Source organism: Palaemon carinicauda, chromosome 12 (genome assembly GCF_036898095.1).
Source record: "Palaemon carinicauda isolate YSFRI2023 chromosome 12, ASM3689809v2, whole genome shotgun sequence".
Lineage (NCBI taxonomy): Eukaryota > Metazoa > Arthropoda > Malacostraca > Decapoda > Palaemonidae > Palaemon > Palaemon carinicauda.
In genome coordinates this window covers 137,389,621-137,410,028 of record NC_090736.1, presented here as the reverse complement: position 1 = coordinate 137,410,028, position 20,408 = coordinate 137,389,621, and the positions used below count along the sequence as shown (strand labels likewise).

General features: G+C 48.0%; 1 long non-coding RNA gene across 1 annotated transcript in view; it reads right to left on the bottom strand.

Moving 5' to 3' along the window:
- LOC137650661 (uncharacterized) overlaps positions 1–20,408 on the bottom strand; it is a 41,379-nt gene that overhangs the window by 12,161 nt on the left and 8,810 nt on the right. Inside the window, exon 2 of the long non-coding RNA XR_011046028.1 lies at positions 8,207–8,343. This is a non-coding gene — a long non-coding RNA (uncharacterized lncRNA). The remainder of the gene's footprint in view (positions 1–8,206; positions 8,344–20,408) is intronic.

The following is a 20,408-nucleotide window of genomic DNA, read 5'->3' as shown; positions in this document are numbered from 1 at the left end:
ACCGCAAGTCTGACCGTGTCTGCTGTCTCCATGCTGAACCGGGTTTGTTTGACAAACCTGTTCAGAGCCGAGAGATCGATGACGGGTCTCCAGCCTCCAGTAGCCTTCTTTACAAGAAAGAGTCGACTGAAGAAGCCTGGAGAGCCGTCCACGACCTCCTGGAGAGCACCCTTCTCGAACATGGTCTCGACTTCGGCCTGAAGGGCCAGCCCCTTTGCCGATCCCATGGCATAGGAGCTCAACGACACTGGATTCGCTGTCAGGGGAGGTTAAGATGACGTGAACGGGACGCGATAACCTTGGCCGATCACTGAGACCTTCCAAGCATCGGCCCCGTGATGTTGCCACCTGCGGACGCAACGCTGAAGGCATCCCCCCACAGGTGGACACGCAGGGGGACTGCCACCCCTAGGGCTTGCGGCCGCGGCCGCCACCCCTAGAAGTCTTGCCTCCCCTGGAGGACTTACCGCCCCTCTTGACCTTGGCTGGAAAGGGCTGGGGCTTAGACACCACTTTCTTAGCTGCCGGTGCCTGTTTGGGAGCCTTACGAGGCTGTTGCTGCTGTTGTGGCGGGGCTGGAGGCTTATAGGGCCGAGTTGTAAGGGCCCTGTGGAGGAGGGAGTCCGTGCTGGATTTCCTCCACCTCTCAGCCGTTCGCTCCAAGTCTTGAGGCTCAAACAGGCTCTCCCCCAGGAGGGAGGCATGTCGGAGCCTACACACATCTATGGCGGGGACCTTCGGATGGAATCTCTCGGACACAGCATCGCGACGCTTCAACACCGAGTTGGCCCACAGGGTGGTAACCTGGTGCGCCAAAAACTCGATGGAGCGGGTGGCCGAGAGCAAGAAGGTCTCTAGGGCCTTCCTATTGGTCTCCTTGGACAAGTCCTCCGATCGCAATAGGATGCCCAGAGATCCTAACCAGAAGTCCAGCCACGAAGTGGCCTGCATGGCACACTTAGCGACCTTCTCGTGGTTAAGGATCTCTGCCGCCGAGAACGACACCTGCCGGGCAGAGAGTTTCTCCAAGGGAACTCCCTTCGCCAGCTCCTCCACAGAGTGATGGAGAGGAAGAGCGAGGTTGTGCTCACCCAGGATCTCGAAATACCTCCTCTGCTGAAGGCGAGGAGGAGGGATGAGTTTGTTCCCGGCAGTGGAACGACTGGAGGAGGCAAGAAGTGCGAGCTGAGCATTGGCCCTAGCTCTGGCACTCTTCAGCCCCCGAGACCAGGGCAGAGCTGCACTGGTCTTAGGGGCCTTCCGAACGTCAAACACTTCATCCAGAATCGTGTCTTTGCCTTCACGGGGGGGGATGACTGGATCCGTAAGACTGTTAAGTTGCCTTATCAGGCTTAGGACCTGCCAGAAGGCATGTTCGGACTCTTGCTGTTCTCCTCCCAGCGGGCTGGCAGCTAAGTCTCCTGCCCCAGGAATCTCTTCCTGGGGTGATACGTGGACATTCCCCTGGGTAGTCGTGGGTTCCTGACGAATCCTTGCAGAGGATTTAGGGATGGTCTTGGAATCCTTGGGTTCCCTCCTGGGAGGGATACAGGATCCCAACAACGAGGTTCGAGGGGCCCCTTCCTCACGAGACGATTCTCCTGCCTGAAGCGAAGTCTCCCCCCCTGGTGCCGAGGGGAAGACTAACGCCCCACTGGACTCACCTGAGGACGGAAAGGCCTCGTCCACGGGAGAAGGAGAGAGTACTCGTGCAGGAGAGGGGACCCTCGAGACCGACCTCTTGGGAACCAACTTCGCCCTGGGGGAAGTCACCACGAAGTCCACTCCTCTCTTTCTCTTCAGCGTAGGAGAGACAGCCGCTGGTTTGTTACCCTGGCCGGCGAGTGCTGGTTTCATAACCCTCACTAACGCCCGTGACAGCGAACCAAACCAAGTCTGCTGCTCCAAGGACACAGAGTCCGAAATCCTCGCTAAGGTGAAAGGGATCGGGCGATCCTTTGGAGTGGACACGACGGTACCTGCCTGAAAAGAAGGTGGGGAAGAATGCTGTACTGACCTGTCTTCGTCCTGCACTACCAACCTGTACTTGGATGGAGGTGATCCCGAGTGCCGTCTAGGAGCACGCGTCCCTGCGGGCGCGCAGGTGAGCTATCGCGCGGGCGCGCAGGCGAGTGGGCGTGAGGGTGGGCAGGTAAATGATCACGTGTCCGAGGCGATGAATGCAAGCGATGGCGCGACGGCGAGGGATCGTGCTGCCGCGTAGGTGAAGAAGATCGCTGGCGATAATGACCGCGTGATGGTAAGCGATGGCGTGGAGCAGCATGTGTAGGTGAATGATCGCGTGATAGGGTGCGATGGTGATCAGCATCCGCAAGAGGGCGATCGTTCAGGGTTGTGCGATGAGGAGCAGCATGCGTAAGCGGGCGATCGTGCAGGGTTGTGCGATGGCGAGCAGCATGCGCAGGTGAATGATCGCGTGAAAGGGTGCGATGGTGATCAGCATCCGCAGGAGGGCGATCGTTCAGGGTTGTGCGATGAGGAGCAGCATGCGTAAGCGGGCGATCGTGCAGGGTTGTGCGATGGCGAGCAGCATGCGCAGGTGAATGATCGCGTGAAAGGGTGCGATGGTGATCAGCATCCGCAGGAGGGCGATCGTTCAGGGTTGTGCGATGAGGAGCAGCATGCGTAAGCGGGCGATCGTGCAGGGTTGTGCGATGGCGAGCACCATGCACAGGTGAATGATCGCGTGAAAGGGTGCGATGGTGATCAGCATCCGCAGGAGGGCGATCGTTCAGGGTTGTGCGATGAGGAGCAGCATGCGTAAGCGGGCGATCATGCAGGGTCGTGCGATGACGAGCAGCATGTGTCGGTGATCGCTGGCAAGCTGGTGATCGCTGGCGAGCTGGTGATCGCTGGCGAGTTGGTGATCGCTGGCGAGCAGAAGGTCGACGCGTGTCCTGTGAGAGGACAGGTGGTGCGGCGCGTTCACGAGCAGGAACGGGAAGATCGCTGGCGCGTTGGCGAACATGTGTTTCTGACACACGCGCAGCACGATGTTGCGTAGCCACAGGACCAGGTGGATGGTGAGCAGGGAGTTCAGCAGGAACTAAAGGGTGGTCAGAGACCGCAGGGCGATGGTCCTCAAATGAGCGCTGACGCTCGGAAGAGAGCTGACGAGCAGGAGAGCGCTGGCGAGGGGGGCGAACATCAGGAGAGAGCCGACGAGCAGGTGAGCGTCGGCGAGCAGGAGATCGTCGACGAGCAGGAGATCGCTGGCGAGCAGGAGATCGCTGGCGAGCAGGAGATCGCTGGCGAGCAGGAGATCGCTGGCGAGCAGGAGATCGCTGGCGAGCAGGAGAGCGCTTGTGCGCTAGCCCTGCTCGCGTAAGGGAAGAATCCCTTAGCCCCGAAGGGACCGTTGCCCGTCGGGTGACGAGTTCTCCAGAAGGCGAAGATCCGGCAGGAGATGGTGAGCGGTCTGCAGAGAGGTTCAAGGAGGGCGGAGCAGTCGGTTGAGGCTGACGAGGAGAGTCCCCCCCGGAGGACGAAGACCCAAAAAGGCGCCTCTTAGTCCCCCTGTAAGGGGAAGGGAGGCCCTTGTGGCGTAGAGGGCGGTGAGCCTTACGGCGGAGGCGACCTCGGGGGAGATCGTCGGGACCATCGGTCCTCCGAAGGGGAGTCTCCGTCAAAACACTTCCCTCAGAAGGAAGCTGGGCAGCAGTCGAGACCGAAGGACTCACTTCCCCCTTCGAAGGATGCACGGAAGGAGGAGGAGAGCCTTGAGCACCATCACCAGCAACAGCACCTGCGTCGGAAGGCCCAGCCACGTCGGAGGCCTCTGTCACCACGACGTCGACAATAGACAGAGGGTCTACCTCCGCTACCACCGGCGACTGTTTAACAGCGGCCCCCAACGAGGCAAGGTCAATAAGAGCGACCCTGGAGGGCAAGCCCTTAAGCCCCAGGGACGACCAAATCTGTAAAAGATCATCACTGGATAAGGCATTATTATCAATAACCTCCCCCGGAGGAGGAGGGGGAGGCGACGCCCTCTCCCCCCACCGAAGGTAGGGAAACAGAACAAGGGCCTGCGCTCCCACTCGGACGACTCTCCTTAGGAGGCGGACGAGGGGGAGCTTCGGAGGAGGTTTGGGCGGCGGAAGAAGAGTCCCGAGAACCTTCCTCCTTCAAGGCTAACCCCGGAGGAGAACAGTCTCTCTTGGACTTCTTCTTACGCCGACGGCCAAACCTCTCCCACTGGGAGGCAGACCACTCCCTGCACTCACGGCACATGTTATCCTGGTCGCACCGTCGGCCCCGACATTGAGGGCAGAGGGTGTGAGGATCCGTAATAACGTCCGACATGAAAGTCCCACAAGGACGGCCGGCAACTCCAGGGCATGTACGCATAGTAAATAAAAGAAAATAACTGAAGGTCAACTTCCAACCAATCACACAAGCTGAAAAGAAAAAGCAGAAAATTAAAGGCTGTCACGAAGGCGATGAACAGACACGTCTGATCACCGCCGAGCCAAAAGTGAAGTGAAGCAAGTCACCGGTGTGTGGAGGGGGGAGGGGTAGCAAGCTACCCTTCCCCACCCCCCGCTAACTAGCGCGGGGGTAATTAACCCTCGTTAAAAACTATTGGCTCGTCATTTCAGCTGCGCTAAAAGTAATACCCTTTGTAAATAGCGTGGTTTGTATTTCGGTTACGGAACAAATTTGGATTTAAGAGTTCAGTAGCTTTTTGGGAAATTCCCCCTTTAAAACTATCCCATTATTCAAAAGTAATTTGTATTTTTCTTTATGGGAAATTGCAGCATTAAAACTCTATCCCACAGTTCAAAAATGATTTGTATTTTTCTTAACTATAAAAACTTGGGTTCTTTAATAGGTCTATGCTTTCAGCAAAGCTGGATACGGCTGAATAAAATTTAATGAGGCGGTGGCAGTTACCTGGAGAGTGGCGTGTAAGGCCCGCCCACCCAATAAACCACTAAGCTCCCACTGACCCTAAATTTAGGCCTTGCGGGGTTCTTGAGGCAGGAAGTGTAGCTTAAAGAACTCAAGGTTTGTAAACAGGTAGTTAGAAAAAAATAAAAATTACCCTAAAAATTTATGATTTCTTCTCACAAGAATTTAATAAACCTTTGTCCTTTAATTGGAGGGAGGAAGTCCCTATAACTGCCTAGCTTACTTTCTGGGGATTTGTCCAAGCACTTTGGTCCCCTAAAAGGACGGAAGTTAAGAGTTATGACTCACATCAACCTCCAAACAACATGGGCATGAAGATGAGGCAGGTGTTAAGCTTGGTCACTACCAGGGAATGGTAGACAGGCATGGAAGAACCTGTACCTGCTTGGAAGATATGTTGTCTGAATGTGTGTTCATTCATGATAAATGGGTTTGCTTACATGTGGGCAATGAATTCCTTCCTTTGTCTAGGAGAATGGAGGAGGTAAGGAGGTACCAATAAACAAAATTTATTTAAGAAAAGTTGCTCGATCATGTAGCTTCCTCTGGCTAGTATCAGATCCATCACATAAAGGAGTGACTTTGTCACCACAAGGAAAGGGAAGAAAAAATAAGGGCTAGTTGATCTTACCTATCCTTATAGACATATTCCGACCACTATGGTTGGTTCAATTGAGAGGAACAAGGATCATTTGACTATCAAGCAAAAGGGCAACTCCCATGCGAGTGTGAGTGCCCAAGAGGTCACTTAACAAAGGAACATTTCAAGTGGATCACTGTCAAGTCATGAGATTGGTTGCAAGCAACTGCTTCTGTAAAATCAGGATGAAACCTGGCCCTACAACTTCCCTCACTAGGATGGGAGTTGGTCGTGCATGTCTGTCTATGAACCGGTAAACACTAGAGTAACCAGCTATCTCTAGCGGATAAAGACATTGCAGAAAACGTAACAGCAAGCTGATTCTATCCCGTTGGGAGTAGAGGCTTGAGGTAATAACCACGAAGGGTTATATTTCACGAGATTCGTTGTGCCCTGAGGCATGGTGGGCTGAGGCAGAGACAGCAAGGGGTCAGATGCCAACACCATGTGTGTGCTCCAAAGAGCTCTCTATCCCATAGGGAGAAGAGGTCCGAGGCAATAAACCCCAAGAATTAAGTCTCAAGAATGGTCGTACACCAGGGGGATGACGGTGAGAGGAGGCGATCGTAAGCAGTCAGAAGGCATCACCATGAGGGTGCTTTGAAGAACTCTCTATCCAGTAAGGAGTGGAGATCTGCGACAATAACCCACAAGGTTATGTCTCACGAGACTTGTTGTGCACTGGTGAGTTGATGGTGAGAGGCGGCAGCCACAAGAGATCTGAAGGTATCCCCATCTGTGGCAATAACCTCGAAGGATTATATCTCACAAGCCTTATTGTAGTGAGATCTGGCTCATAAAGGTGAGCATGCATATGCAACCGAAGTAGCATTTGTCAGAACCTCAATATGGAGGCCTTTGTCAATGAGAGGAGCTCGCACGTGCACTTCACTAATGCTTAGCACTAGGCTGGGTGCACAATACTGCACAAGACTCTCCCACATGCCTAGTGTCTGTGCGTTCACTTGCAAAAGTTGCATGTGATGAATCATGAACACTCATCAGCGCTCCCGCAGGAGGTTGGCGAGTAGCCTTGCATGCTCCTTCAGGAGGAGGCACAAGCTCAGATGGTGGCAAGCAAGGCTCAGAAGGCTTTCCTGCATGCGGACTCACAGCAGAAAAGGCAGGCTCTTCCCCATAAGGGAAGGAAGCCCGAGGTGGAGGTCCCAAATGGCATAGCTTCACAAAGCTCGAGAGCTTTGTTGTGCCTGTAGTGAAAGGTGTTGGTCACAGGCATCACCATCTGCGGCAATAACCCTGAAGGGTTATAGCTCACAAGACCCATTACTCACGAACCTCATTGTGCACTAAGGGTACAAAGGGAGATGCGTTGACCGCAAGCAGTCAACATGCATCACCATCTGCAGCAATAATTCTGAAAGGTTGTAGAACACAAGACTTGTTGTGCCCTAGGGGTACGATGGGAGAGGCGGTGACCACAAGCGGTCGGCACAAATTGCCATCTAGGTGCTCCAAAGAGCTGGTAAGAGACATCAATGAATCAAGCACTTGTTTCCAAAACCTTGCGGAGGGCTGACCACACAGGTGAGGAGGGCTTTGCTCGTGAACAAGAAAGGTGCACAATACTGGGTGGAGAAGCTGATGCTTCTTATGCTGCAGGACCTCAGCGCGTTAAGTGAACTCAGGTTGAAGGTGCACCACATAATCAGCAAGGATAGAAGTCTGACAGCGGTCAGCTTCTGGGTCATATCGAAAGGATCACCCGACTGGTAGTGACTGGCAGTCTGAAACTGCTCATGTTCATGCATCGGATCTACATGAACAAATTGAAGACCAGATATGAAGGGTGCTGCAATTAAGGGCACAAGAAGCTCTGGAGGGCACCCAGAGTCTTGGATGAGACGACCATGGTTAACCTCTGGGAAGGCAGCTGTGCCCTCCTACTGTTCCCTTAACTGTAGCATCTCCAAATGCTGTTCCTTAGAGGGGAGACCCAAAAGCCATAAAGAAGGCAAGAGTTGCGCATGCGGCAACGAGAGAGTTCCCTGGTTGTGGGCGCCATTGCTTCACTAGGGTAAGTGACAGTTTCCGCACCTAAGAGTTGTCCAGGGGTCAGTCGATTACCACTCTTACCCATTTGTCCATCGGAAGAGAACTAACGAGCTGAGAAAACGTGGAGGGAATGAGACACCGAAGTAAGAAGTTGCGAGTACTTCTTCCGTCATCTACTAAATCGCTCTCACTGGAAGGATGACTGACTACACCCTGAAAAAGTAAATAACCAATGAAGTAAAAGCCAGTTTTATGTAAAGGGCTGAGAGGTGGAGAGACATGCAGCGCGTCTTCACTCTACTGAGCCAAAAGCAAAAGTGACATCATATAACCCACTACACCCCGCTAATTAGCGGCAGACTGTTATACTAGTTTCAGCTTTGCCAAAGTATTATATCCATAGTAAAGGTCAAAAGGGTTTGTATTAGGTGTTGGGACACAGGGACTTTAGCAAACATAACCACACACACATTACCTATCCTATGACTCAAGGTCTTTCTCTTTACTTACCAATGGGTTTCAAATGCCTGGAATAGCCTGTTTGATCCTAAAACTGTTTCACATACAAACTTATAATCAAAACATTGGCCCATGTAACAAATTGCAATTTCTCCTTACCGAAAATTAAGAGGTCAAAGCCTGAGGTCTTCCTGTACCTACGTGACTATTCATTGGAGTCCACTTTCTACTGTTAGGTGAAGGTATAATGTAGTTGCTTCCGGCATGAAGTTGCGAAGCTGCCCGTGCTTCTTGTTCTGTTGAATTGATATATTTGTATAAATGTAACAGTCAAATATGAAAAAATGGTATAAAACTGACATTAAAGATACTTTTTACCTGGTGAATGAACATATATATAGAGAGGGTTAAAACATGACTCTTTTATTCCTAAACAGAGAACATATCTCCCTCTATATCTAATCATAACCAATTACCCACTCCAGCTTCATAAAATGTATAAATTAAATCCCCATGTGGGATCATTAAGAAGTATTTGGTCTCCTGCTCTATGCCACCATACATCTACACACCAGACCTTTGATTTATTCACTGAAATGCTAATGGCCGGCCCCAGAAAAGGGGCTTAGATAGCAAGTAGGAAAAATATTTGGTTCATGTATTTGGCTAAAAATTAAAGTATCATATATTTACCCTTCCATTCTATATTTACTGCATTAAGTAAAAGCTCAAATATGACAATGTAGGGTAGGGTAGGTAAGGTAAGCTAAGGTTTATGTTATGTTGTCAGGTTAGGTTAGGTTAGGTTAGGGTAGGGTTAGGTTAGGGTAGGGTTAGGTTAGGGTAGGGTTAGGTAAGGTACAGTAAGGGTAGGATAGCAAAGGTAAGGGTAAGTAAAAATAGGTATAGTAAGGATAGGTATGGTAAGAGTAGGTAAGAACAGGCATGACGTATAGTAAGAGTTAGTTAAGTAAAGGTAAGGCAAGACAAGGCAAGGTAAGGTAAGGTAAGGTAAGGTAAGGTAGGGGAGGGTAAGGTTAATTAAGGGTAGGGTTAGGTAGGCTAGGGTAGGGTAGAGTAAGGGTGGGTTAGCTAAGGTAAGGTTAGGTAGGGTAGAGTAAGGGTGGGTTAGCTAAGGTAAGGTTAGGTGAGGTACAGTAAGGATATGATAGCTAAGGTAAGGGTAGGTAAAGGTAGGTATAGTAAGGGTAGGTAAAGGTAGGGTAGGGTAGGGTAGGGTAGGGTAAGTAAGGGTAGGGTAAGTAAAGGTAAGGTAAGAGTAGGTAAGAGAGGGTAAGGTAAGAGTAGGTAAGTGCCGGTAAGGTAAGAGCAGGTAAGGTACGAGTAGGTAAGAGAGTAGGTAAGGTAAGAGTAGGTAAGGTGAAGGCAGGCAAGATAAGTGTAGGTAAGGTCAGGTCAGGCAAAGTATGTGTATGTAAATTATGTGTAGGTAGAGTATGGTTAGGAAAGGTAAGATTAGATAAAGTATAGGTATGAAAGGTAAAAGTAAGTAATGTATGAGTCAGTAAGGTAAGATGAGGCAAGGTAGGATAAGATAAGGTAAGGATAGGTAAGATGAGGTTAGATAAAGTAAGGGTAGGTAAAGTGAGGTTTAGTAAAGTAAGATTAGGTAAAGGGAGGTTAAGCAGGGTAAGAATAGGTAAGGTGATTGTAGACAAAGTATGGGTAGGCAGAGTACAGGTAGACAAAGTAAGGGTTGGTAAGGAAAGACTAGATAAGAAATGGGTATGTTAGGTAAGAATGGGTATGATAGGGGCAGGCAAAGTGAGGTTAGGTAACTACAATATAAACAAAGAGAGAATATTTTGTAAATTTTGTTTTCGTAATTATGCTCAGTGGATTTTGAGAAAGCATTTGATAGAATTTCACGTAGTATGCTAAAAAAAAATATGAGGCACTATGGGATACCAGAAAAGATTGCAAACCTCATAATGGTTATGCATAGTGGAACTTGATGTTTGTCTTACAGATACATTTGAAGTCAATATTGGAGTACTACAAGGTGGAATACTGTCCTCTCTGTTGTTTATTATGGTGATTGATTATGTTATGAACAAGGTAATGTAAGGAATGAATAATGGCATTCACTGTTAAGTGGATCAGAGATTATGTGATCTTGAATACCAGATGATATAGTTCTAAAGGTATTATTTTACTTATGGACATTAATTGCTTGCAACATAAAATATAGGTTTTTCTGTTGTATTATGATGTGATTTGAATGATTTTGAGGTTTATTTCCATCGCAAATGAATACTTATCCTTTCACCACCCCTCCCCCTATAGATAACAATCTGGGGGAACCTCCTTGGGAAGCGGGGTTTTGGGTGGGAGAGACAAAGTAGGTAAAAACAGGGCAAAATGGAGGGGAAAAAAAAACTAAATATAACAATCAAACATATAAAAATGGACCGGTATACAGGTATACACTGAATTCGAAATACATAAAAACACTAGAAATGGGAAAACCCAAGCCAAGAATTTTACATGAGAAAATGGCATACAAATGCACTATATGACCAGTTATTGCACATCACATTGTAGTTGTGCAATAACCTAACCTTAATTTTCTGACCTAACCTGTCACTGAATATATCTGCGCCTGGATGGCGGGGCTTCGCCCCCCACCCCACCCCTCCTTTTAGGTGGGGGCCTTGCCCACCACACCCAATTGGTTCTTGATTATCAAAATAATATTCAGCAACTTCACAACAAAAACTACGCCAATCAACACTGGTTGCTCTACTAATTTTAAGAGAATCTATTACAGTATGATGGTTCCAGTTTAATGACCCAATGATTAATAAATAATAATAGCTTCCAAGCAGGAAGATGAGTACCATCTAAAAAGGTACCTTTATAATCTGAAACTTGATACCCACATCCCCGACGTTTCTTTGTTTTAGCAATCACCACAGTAGAACTTCAATACCAAATATGCTTATCTTTCCTAAAAAGTAATGGTTTCTGACAGTTAGGACACTGAACACTCAAAGGTAACACAGAATGTTGACGGATAAAATCATATGCATATTTTGCATGTTCGGGATATGCACCACCATGATATTTGCCTATTACCCAAAAATAATCAAGCTCACAAGTCACACAACTGAATTTCACTATCCATACCTTTAAACTGATGGCGGAAAAGAAAATCCTTGGTCTGTTGGAACCGTATTGTTTTCTGATTGGTTAACAATGAAAACGTCATAAATTGACAGCCAGTTACATAAAGTGTGACAATTGACGTCATCATCTCTTTACCGAGGACCAACCAAACCATAGTATTTTGGAGAGAATCAGTTATGTTTGTAGATGGCAGTTGTAGATTGGCTAATTGTCGAAACAGTGGCCTGAAGCACCTGTCTTCACATGGCAAAACGTCAAAAGTATTACGTAATTCCAAAAACGTTTGTTATTGGCTGAAATCAATAAGAGTTAAGCCACAAGAGATGAAACAGGTGATTTGAGTGGTTGTCAATAAGAAATAAACAAATGAACAAACTCATGATACTAATGATTGGTGTAGAAGGCAAATATTAAGACGTCTTAAAATTACTTCCAATAACAGAAGTTGAAAGGTGAAGCCAACAACCAAAACAGATTGGTTCTATGTGTACGCAATGAAAAGATAAATTTACCACCTACTAGAATGAGATTTACGAAGATTCTACCTAGTAGAATGAAATTTACAGAGCTGGGTTTCATTCATTGTAGTGTATTACAGGGCAATGTAACCTAGGATACCAACTACTTTTTCTTATAGGAAAAATTACGCTCCCTTCGAAAATAACACTCGTTCCCGTCGCAAATGAATAGTTTCAGAAATACATATACATCTATATCCTCCGATAATGGGGGACCCCCAGTGGGATCTCGGGGTTTTGGGTGGGGAAAACATACTGGTGAATCGATATATAATAGTAAAAATGTTATTTTCATTAGTAAAATAAATTTTTGAATATACTTACCCGATAATCATGTAGCTGTCAACTCCGTTGCCCGACAGAATTCTACGGACGGGATACGCCAGCGATCGCTATACAAGAGGGGGGTGTACTCACCAGCGCCATCTGTGGCCAGGTACTGCAGTACTTCTTGTCAACACCACCTCAATTTTTCCTCGGTCCACTGGTTCTCTATGGGGAGGAAGGGTGGGTCAATTAAATCATGATTATCGGGTAAGTATATTCAAAAATTTATTTTACTAATGAAAATAACATTTTTCAATATTAATCTTACCCGATAATCATATAGCTGATTCACACCCAGGGGGGTGGGTGAAAACCAGTGTACATGTTAATCAAGAAGCTAAGTATCCCGTATTTCATATTATCAGTTATTCAAAATAACAAATGAAATTATAAGTACCTGGTAAGGAAGTCGACTTGAACCATTACTCTGCCTTTAATAAGTACGTCTTCCTTACTGAGCGCAGCGGTCCTCTTAGGAGGCTGAACAACTCTAAGGTGCTGAAGTATAAAGGGCTGCAACCCATACTAAAGGACCTCTACACAACCTCTAACCTAGGCGCTTCTCAAGAAAGAATTGACCACCCGCCAAATCAACTAGGATGCGGAAGGCTTCTTAGCCTACCGTAACAACCCAAAAACAACAATAAAAGCATTCAAGAGAAAGGTTAAAAAAGGTTATGGGATTAAGGGAATGTAGTGGCTGAGCCCTCACCTACTACTGCACTCGCTGCTACGAATGGTCCCAGGGTGTAGCAGTTCTCGTAAAGAGACTGGACATCTTTGAGATAGAATGATGCAAACACTGACTTGCTCCTCCAATAGGTTGCATCCATAATACTCTGCAGAGAACGGTTCTGTTTGAAGGCCATTGAAGTAGCCACAGCTCTCACTTCGTGTGTCCTTACCTTCAGCAAAGCAAGGTCTTCATCCTTCATGTGAGAATGAGCTTCTCTAATCAGAAGCCTTATGTAATACGAAACTGCGTTCTTGGACATAGGCATCGAAGGTTTCTTAATGGCACACCATAAGGCCTCTGATTGTCCTCGTATAGGCTTTGACCTTTTAAGATAGTACTTTAGAGCTCTGACAGGGCAAAGAACTCTCTCTAGTTCGTTACCCACCATGTTGGAAAGGCTAGGAATTTCGAACGATCTAGGCCAAGGACGTGAAGGAAGTTCATTTTTTGCCAAAAACCCGAGCTGTAAGGAACATGTAGCTGTTTCAGATGTGAATCCTATGTTCCTGCTGAAGGCGTGAACCTCACTAACTCTTTTGGCTGTTGCAAGGCAGACGAGGAAAAGAGTTTTGAGAGTAAGGTCTTTGAAAGAGGCTGACTGGAGAGGTTCAAATCTAGGAGACATAAGGAACCTTAAGACTACGTCTAGATTCCAGCCTGGAGTGGACAAGCGACGTTCTTTAGAGGTCTCGAAAGACCTAAGGATGTCCTGTAGATCTTTGTTGGAGGAAAGATCCAAGCCTCTGTGGCGGAAAACTGCTGCCAACATACTTCTGTACCCTTTGATCGTAGGAGCCGAAAGAGATCTAACATTCCTAAGATGTAACAGGAAGTCAGCTACTTGGGTTACAGAGGTACTGGTAGAGGAAACTGCATTGGCTCTGCACCAGCTTCGGAAGACTTCCCACTTGGATTGATAGACTCTGCGAGTGGATATCCTCCTTGCTCTGGCAATCGCTCTGGCTGCCTCCTTCGAAAAGCCTCTAGCTCTAGAGAGTCTTTCGATAGTCTGAAGGCAGTCAGACGAAGAGCGTGGAGGCTTGGGTGTACCTTCTTTATGTGAGGTTGACGTAGAAGGTCCACTCTTAGAGGGAGAGTCCTGGGAACGTCGACCAGCCATTGCAGTACCTCTGTGAACCATTCTCTTGCAGGCCAAAGGGGAGCAACCAACGTCAGCCGTGTCCCTTCGTGAGAGACGAACTTCTGAATAACTCTGTTGATGATCTTGAACGGCGGGAATGCATACAGATCGAGGTGGGACCAATCCAGCAGAAAAGCATCCACGTGAACTGCTGCCGGGTCTGGGATTGGGGAACAGTACAATGGGAGCCTCTTGGTCATCGAGGTAGCGAACAGATCTATCGTTGGCTGACCCCACAAGGCCCAAAGCCTGTTGCACACGTTCTTGTGAAGGGTCCATTCTGTGGGGATGACTTGACCCTTCCTGCTGAGGCGATCTGCCGAGACATTCATATTGCCCTGAATGAATCTCGTTACCAGCGTGAGGTTTCGACTTCTTGACCAAATGAGGAGGTCCCTTGCTATCTCGCAAAGCTTCCTCGAATGAGTCCCTCCCTGCTTGGAGATGTACGCCAAGGCTGTGGTGTTGTCGGAGTTCACCTCCACCACCTTGTTTAGCAGGAGGGACTTGAAGTTCATTAAGGCCAGATGTACTGCCAACAACTCCTTGCAATTGATGTGAAGCGTTTCCTGTTCCTTGTTCCATGTTCCCGAGCATTCCTGTCCGTCCAAGGTCGCGCCCCAGCCCGAGTCTGATGCGTCCGAGTAGAGATGAAGATCGGGGGTCTGAACAGCTAAAGAGAGACCCTCCTTGAGAAGGATGTTGCTCTTCCACCACATTAGAGTAGTCTTCATCTCTTTGGTAACAGGAATAGAGACCGCCTCGAGCGTCATATTCTTGTCCCAGTGAGCTGCTAGATGGTATTGAAGGGGGCGGAGGTGGAGTCTCCCTAACTCGGTGAACAGGGCTAACGATGACAGGGTCCCTGTTAGACTCATCCACTGTCTCACCGAGCATCTGTTCCTCTTCAGCATGCTCAGGATGCACTCTAGGGCTTGGTTGATTCTTGGGGCCAACGGAAAAGCCCGAAAAGCTTGACTCCGAATCTCCATTCCCAGGTAAACGATGGTTTGGGAAGGAATAAGCTGGGACTTCTCTAAATTGACCAAAAGACCCAGTTCCTTGGTCAAGTCCAAAGTCCATCTGAGACTCTCCAGACAGCGACGACTTGTGGGGGCTCTTAAAAGCCAGTCGTCTAAATAAAGGGAGGCTCTGATGTCCGCCAAGTGAAGGAATTTCGCAATATTCCTCATCAGTCGCGTAAACACCAGAGGTGCCGTGCTTAGGCCAAAACACAGGGCTTGGAATTGGTACACAACCTTTCCAAAGACGAATCTCAGAAAAGGTTGGGAGTCTGGATGGATGGGGACGTGAAAGTAGGCGTCTTTCAGATCCAACGAGACCATCCAGTCCTCCTGTCTGACCGCTGCTAGGACCGACTTCGTCGTTTCCATAGTGAACGTCTGCTTGGTGACATAAGCATTGAGCGCACTGACGTCCAGCACCGGTCTCCAACCTCCTGTCTTCTTGGCCACCAGGAAGAGACGGTTGTAAAAGCCCGGGGATTGATGATCCCGGACTATCACCACTGCCTCCTTCTGTAACAGGAGCGACACCTCTTGATGTAACGCTAGCCTCTTGTCCTTTTCCTTGTAGTTGGGAGAGAGGTTGATGGGAGAAGTGGTCAGAGGGGGATTGTGGCAGAATGGGATCCTGTAACCCTCCCTTAGCCACTTGACAGACTGGGCGTCTGCACCTCTTCTTTCCCAAGCTTGCCAGAAGGTCTTGAGTCTGGCTCCTACAGCTGTCTGGAGAGGAGGAGAGTCAATGCTTGCTTTTCGAAGACTTGGTACCTTTCTTGGACCTGCCCCTGTGACCGTCTGGGCGGGTACTTCCTCGGCTGGGGGCTCTGCCACGAAAGGGCGGAATAAATCTGGTAGCAGGAGTATCAGCCACTGGGGTGCGGTAAGTTCTCGGTACTGAAGGTACAACCTTAGCCTTACGTGCTGAAGAGGCCACGAGGTCATGCGTATCCTTCTGTATAAGAGCCGCAGACATTTCCTTGATAAGATCCTCAGGAAACAGGAACTTAGAGAGAGGAGCAAAAAGTAACTGTGACCTTTGGCAAGAGGTGATACCAGTGGAAAGGAAGGAGCAAAGTTGTTCCCTTTTCTTGAGGACTCCCGATACAAACATAGAGGCAAGTTCGCCAGAACCATCGCGAATTGCTTTGTCCATACAGGACATGATCAGCATGGCTGAGTCTTTGTCAGAAGGGGCAGTCTTCTTGCTCAAGGCCCCCAGGCACCAGTCGAGGAAATTAAAAATTTCAAAGGCGCGAAAGACTCCCTTTAAGAAGTGGTCCAGATCAGAAAAGGTCCAGCAGACCTTGGAGCGTCTCATAGCCGACCTTCGTGGAGAGTCAACCAAACTTGAGAAGTCAGCCTGGGCAGAGGCAGGGATCCCCAAGCCTGGTTCCTCTCCCGTGGCATACCAGACGCCCGACTTAGAAGTCAGCTTAGGAGGAGGAAACATAAAAGACGTCCTTCCCAGTTGCTGCTTGGACTGCAACCAATCCCCTAACATTCTCAAAGCTCTCTTTGATGATCTAGCGAAGACAAGCTTAGTGTAGGCAGACTTAATAGGTTGCATGCCTAGAGAGAACTCGGATGGAGGAGAACGAGGGGTAGCAGAAACAAAGTGTTCAGGGTATAACTCTCTGAACAGAGTTAGGACCTTGCGAAAGTCAATGGAGGGTGGCAACGACTTGGGTTCCTCCACATCAGAAGAAGGATCATCCAGGTGAGCAGCTTCATCCTCAGAAACCTCATCACCTGAGGGTTGAGAAGCGAGAGGTAACGATGAAGCGGTATGCTGAATGGCTGAATCCTGAAGAACGGGTGCATGCGCACTTGCGGATTCATCCTCAAGTCTCTGCTGAAGAGGATGAGGGCTGGTAATGACAAAGTTATGAGGCTGGGATGAAGGAGGTTCTGCGGGGGTCTGAGGAGCAAGCGTGGTGAGAAGCGAATGCTGTAAAGCATGAGGCTCATGCTGCATAGTCTGCGGTTCAAGTTGAATGGGAAGCGGCTCAAGCTGAGAAGAATGTGGTTGCTGCATGCGTTGAGGTGGCTGCCTCATAGCATGAGGTTCCTGCCTCAAGAGTTGCGCTTGCCTCAAGGGTTGAGGTGGCTGCGCAGAGAGAGGCTCTTGTCTCACGAGTTGAGGTTCTTGCCTCAAGAGTTGAGGTGCTTGCCTCGAGAGTTGAGGTTCTCGCCTCGAGGAAAGTGGAGGTGGCTGCCGCAAGAGTTGAGGTTGCTGCCTCAAGGATGGTGGAGGTTGTCGCACCGCAAGCGGTTGCTGCCTCGAGGATGGTTGCAACGCATGAGGCTCCTGCCTCAAGGGTAGAGGAGGTTGCTGCAAAGCATAAGGCTCCTGCCCCCAGTGTTGAGGAGGTTGCCGCGTGGCAAGAGGCTCCTGCCTCAAGGAAAGTGGAGGTTGCTGCACAGCGCTGGTATCTGGCAACTCCCAATGCGGCAGCTCACGCATGGAGGTAGCTTGAGGAACCTCAACATCATACGTCTGGCAGGCTGGACTGCGCAGAGGTGGAGGAGCGCTCGCAGGAGGAGGTGTGTTAACCTTCTCTGCCTGAAACTCCTGCATCAACACCGCAAGCTGCGACTGCATAGTCTGCAGCATAGCCAACTTGGGATCAACAGAAGTTGAGGTCTGTTGAGGCATAGCTTTAACAGAAGTTGAGGTCTGTTGAGGCATCGCTTTACCTCTCTTAGGAGGCGTGCAGCCATCCGATGACTGCGGCGAGTCCGAACTAGCCCAGTGGCTACACCTGGGCTGTTGGACTCGCGCGGTCTGGACCTTACGCTTAAGAGGCCTTGAGACCTGGGTCCAGCGTTTCCTCCCGGAAACTTCTTCTGCAGACGAGGAAATTAAGGGCTCAATCGTCTGAGAGTGGAAGTGACGATCTCTATAAGATACGCCCGCAACCACTGAGGATACTACTGTGCGCCGATCAAGGCCTGCCGAACCCTTTTGCCCTTCGACATTGCTTCTCCCCTGGGCTTGGGAGCTTGCAAGAGGTCCCGGACTGGGAGGACGACTGGCACGCACAGAAGTATCCTCATGCGCAACACTGACACTGACACTAGGCACAGCACTGACACTACCACTTCCCACTGCACTTTTCACTTTAAGTTCCTTGACATCTGCCAAGAGAAACTTGTGGTCACTCACTACCGTCTCCACCTTATCACCTAAAGCCTGAATGGCACGTAAAACATCCGACATATCAGGCTGAGCACTAATAATAGGTTCGGGGGTAGCCACTACAGGGGGAGGAAAAGGTTGAGGATCATGGGGGGAGGAATAAACCAAAGAGCGAGCAGAACTCCTCCTAACTCTCTCCCTCTCTAACTTAGTCGTATACTTGAGGAATTCAATAAAATCAAATTCCGAAAGCCCGGCACATTCCTCACATCGATCTTCCAACTGACAGGATTTTCCCCTACAGTCGGAACAAACGGTGTGAGGATCAACCGCGGCCTTCGGAAGACGCCTATTACAAGTCCTAACACTACATCGTCTTTGGGTAGGAGCTTGAGAATGGTCGGACATCTTGAATCAGAGAACAGTCAAGGGGGGTTTCCAAATTAAAGCAAAGATCGTTATACCATTAATCAAAATCAATCCAAAAGCTATCTAAGCTAAGGGAAAAGCTTCCTGTATAGCGAAGGCTAAAATCTCAGAGCAATACTTCACCAAAACCGTGAACAAAGACTCCAAAATCAAAAGCGTATCCATGTAGGTCTTGCCGGAAGCACGACAGAGGAAAAATTGAGGTGGTGTTGACAAGAAGTACTGCAGTACCTGGCCACAGATGGCGCTGGTGAGTACACCCCCCTCTTGTATAGCGATCGCTGGCGTATCCCGTCCGTAGAATTCTGTCGGGCAACGGAGTTGACAGCTACATGATTATCGGGTAAGATTAATATTGAAAACAATCCTTTTCTTCTCTATACATTACCTTCTTGTATGTATTATAACCGTAGGAAAATACAAAACAGTATAACTGGATATATTTTGGAGGAGCCATTTCCAAGGTTATTTCATGAAATAATACAGTAACCAGTGCTGCCAACGCCTGATGGAGATCAAATGTTATCATTCCATGCCTGATGTAGATCAAATGTTAGCATTCCATGCTAACATTAGCACCCATTTGTACGTACGTTCGTTCGCACCAGTTTTTGGTCTGCGCATATATCACTCCCCTGCGCAGAAGTTTTCCCTCCCCCAATTACTCTTTTTATTACCGTATTATTTTCTCATTTTATATTCCCATTCAATATTATTTATCATACATTCCATTTTACCTTCCTATATTGGGTTTATTTGTTTGGTTATTTCCTTTTCTCTTCCCGGTGTCACATAAATACTTGCTCTGGACTAGTTTCCCTATCCAGTCCATTCTTGGTATAATCATCTCATTTTATATTCCCATTCAATATTATTTATCATTCATTCCAATTTACCTTCCTATATTGTTTTTATTTATTTTCTTTGGTTATTTCCTTTTCACTCCTCTGTGTCCCATAAATCCTTCCTCTGGACTAGTTTCCGTATTTAGTTCATTCATGTTTACCCACTAGTGTTCTTTGTTTTTCCCTTAACCAATCACCAACCTAGGCCTATTCAGATATCTCCCTACCCCCCCCCCCCCCTTCCTTTATCTCTTTGAGCGGTCTGTTCATATCCCTTGTTCCAATGCCTTTTCCGTTGTAACCTTTAACCTGGTGAGACGTTCGACATTCCAAGTGCGGTTTCTTTTTTTGTATTTTGCGATGGAGGAAGTTATAGAAACTTGTAGCGGGTGCAGTATTCCGTACCTAAAAGCAGTGGCTAAATTCCATGGTGATTTTTTTTGATTCTTCAAGTAATGTTGAGCATTTCCTTAAATCACACAGCGTTATTCCTCAGCGTTTAAAGTGCCCCAAGTGCCGTTCTGTTTTATCTTAAAGGGAAGACATTCACGTGTTTTATTGCAATTCTGAATCCATCATACCTAAAACTAAGAAGAAACGTCGTTGTGGTTATACCGTTACTGCCTATAAAATGTTATTTTTATTAGTAAAATAAATTTTTGAATATACTTACCCGATAATCATGTAGCTGTCAACTCCGTTGCCCGACAGAATTCTACGGAGGGATACGCCAGCTATCACAATACTAGAAGGGGGTGTACTCACCAGCGCCACCTGTGGCCAGGTACTACAGTACTTCTTGTTGACACCTCCTCAATTTTTCCTCGGTCCACTGGTTCTCTATGGGGAGGAAGGGAGGGTCAATTAAATCATGATTATCGGGTAAATATATTCAAAAATTTATTTTACTAATGAAAATAACATTTTTCAATATTAAACTTACCCGATAATCATGTAGCTGATTCACACCCAGGGGGGTGGGTGAAAACCAGTGTACAAGATTAAAGGATAGCTAAGTATCCCATATTTCATATAACAGTTATCTCAAATA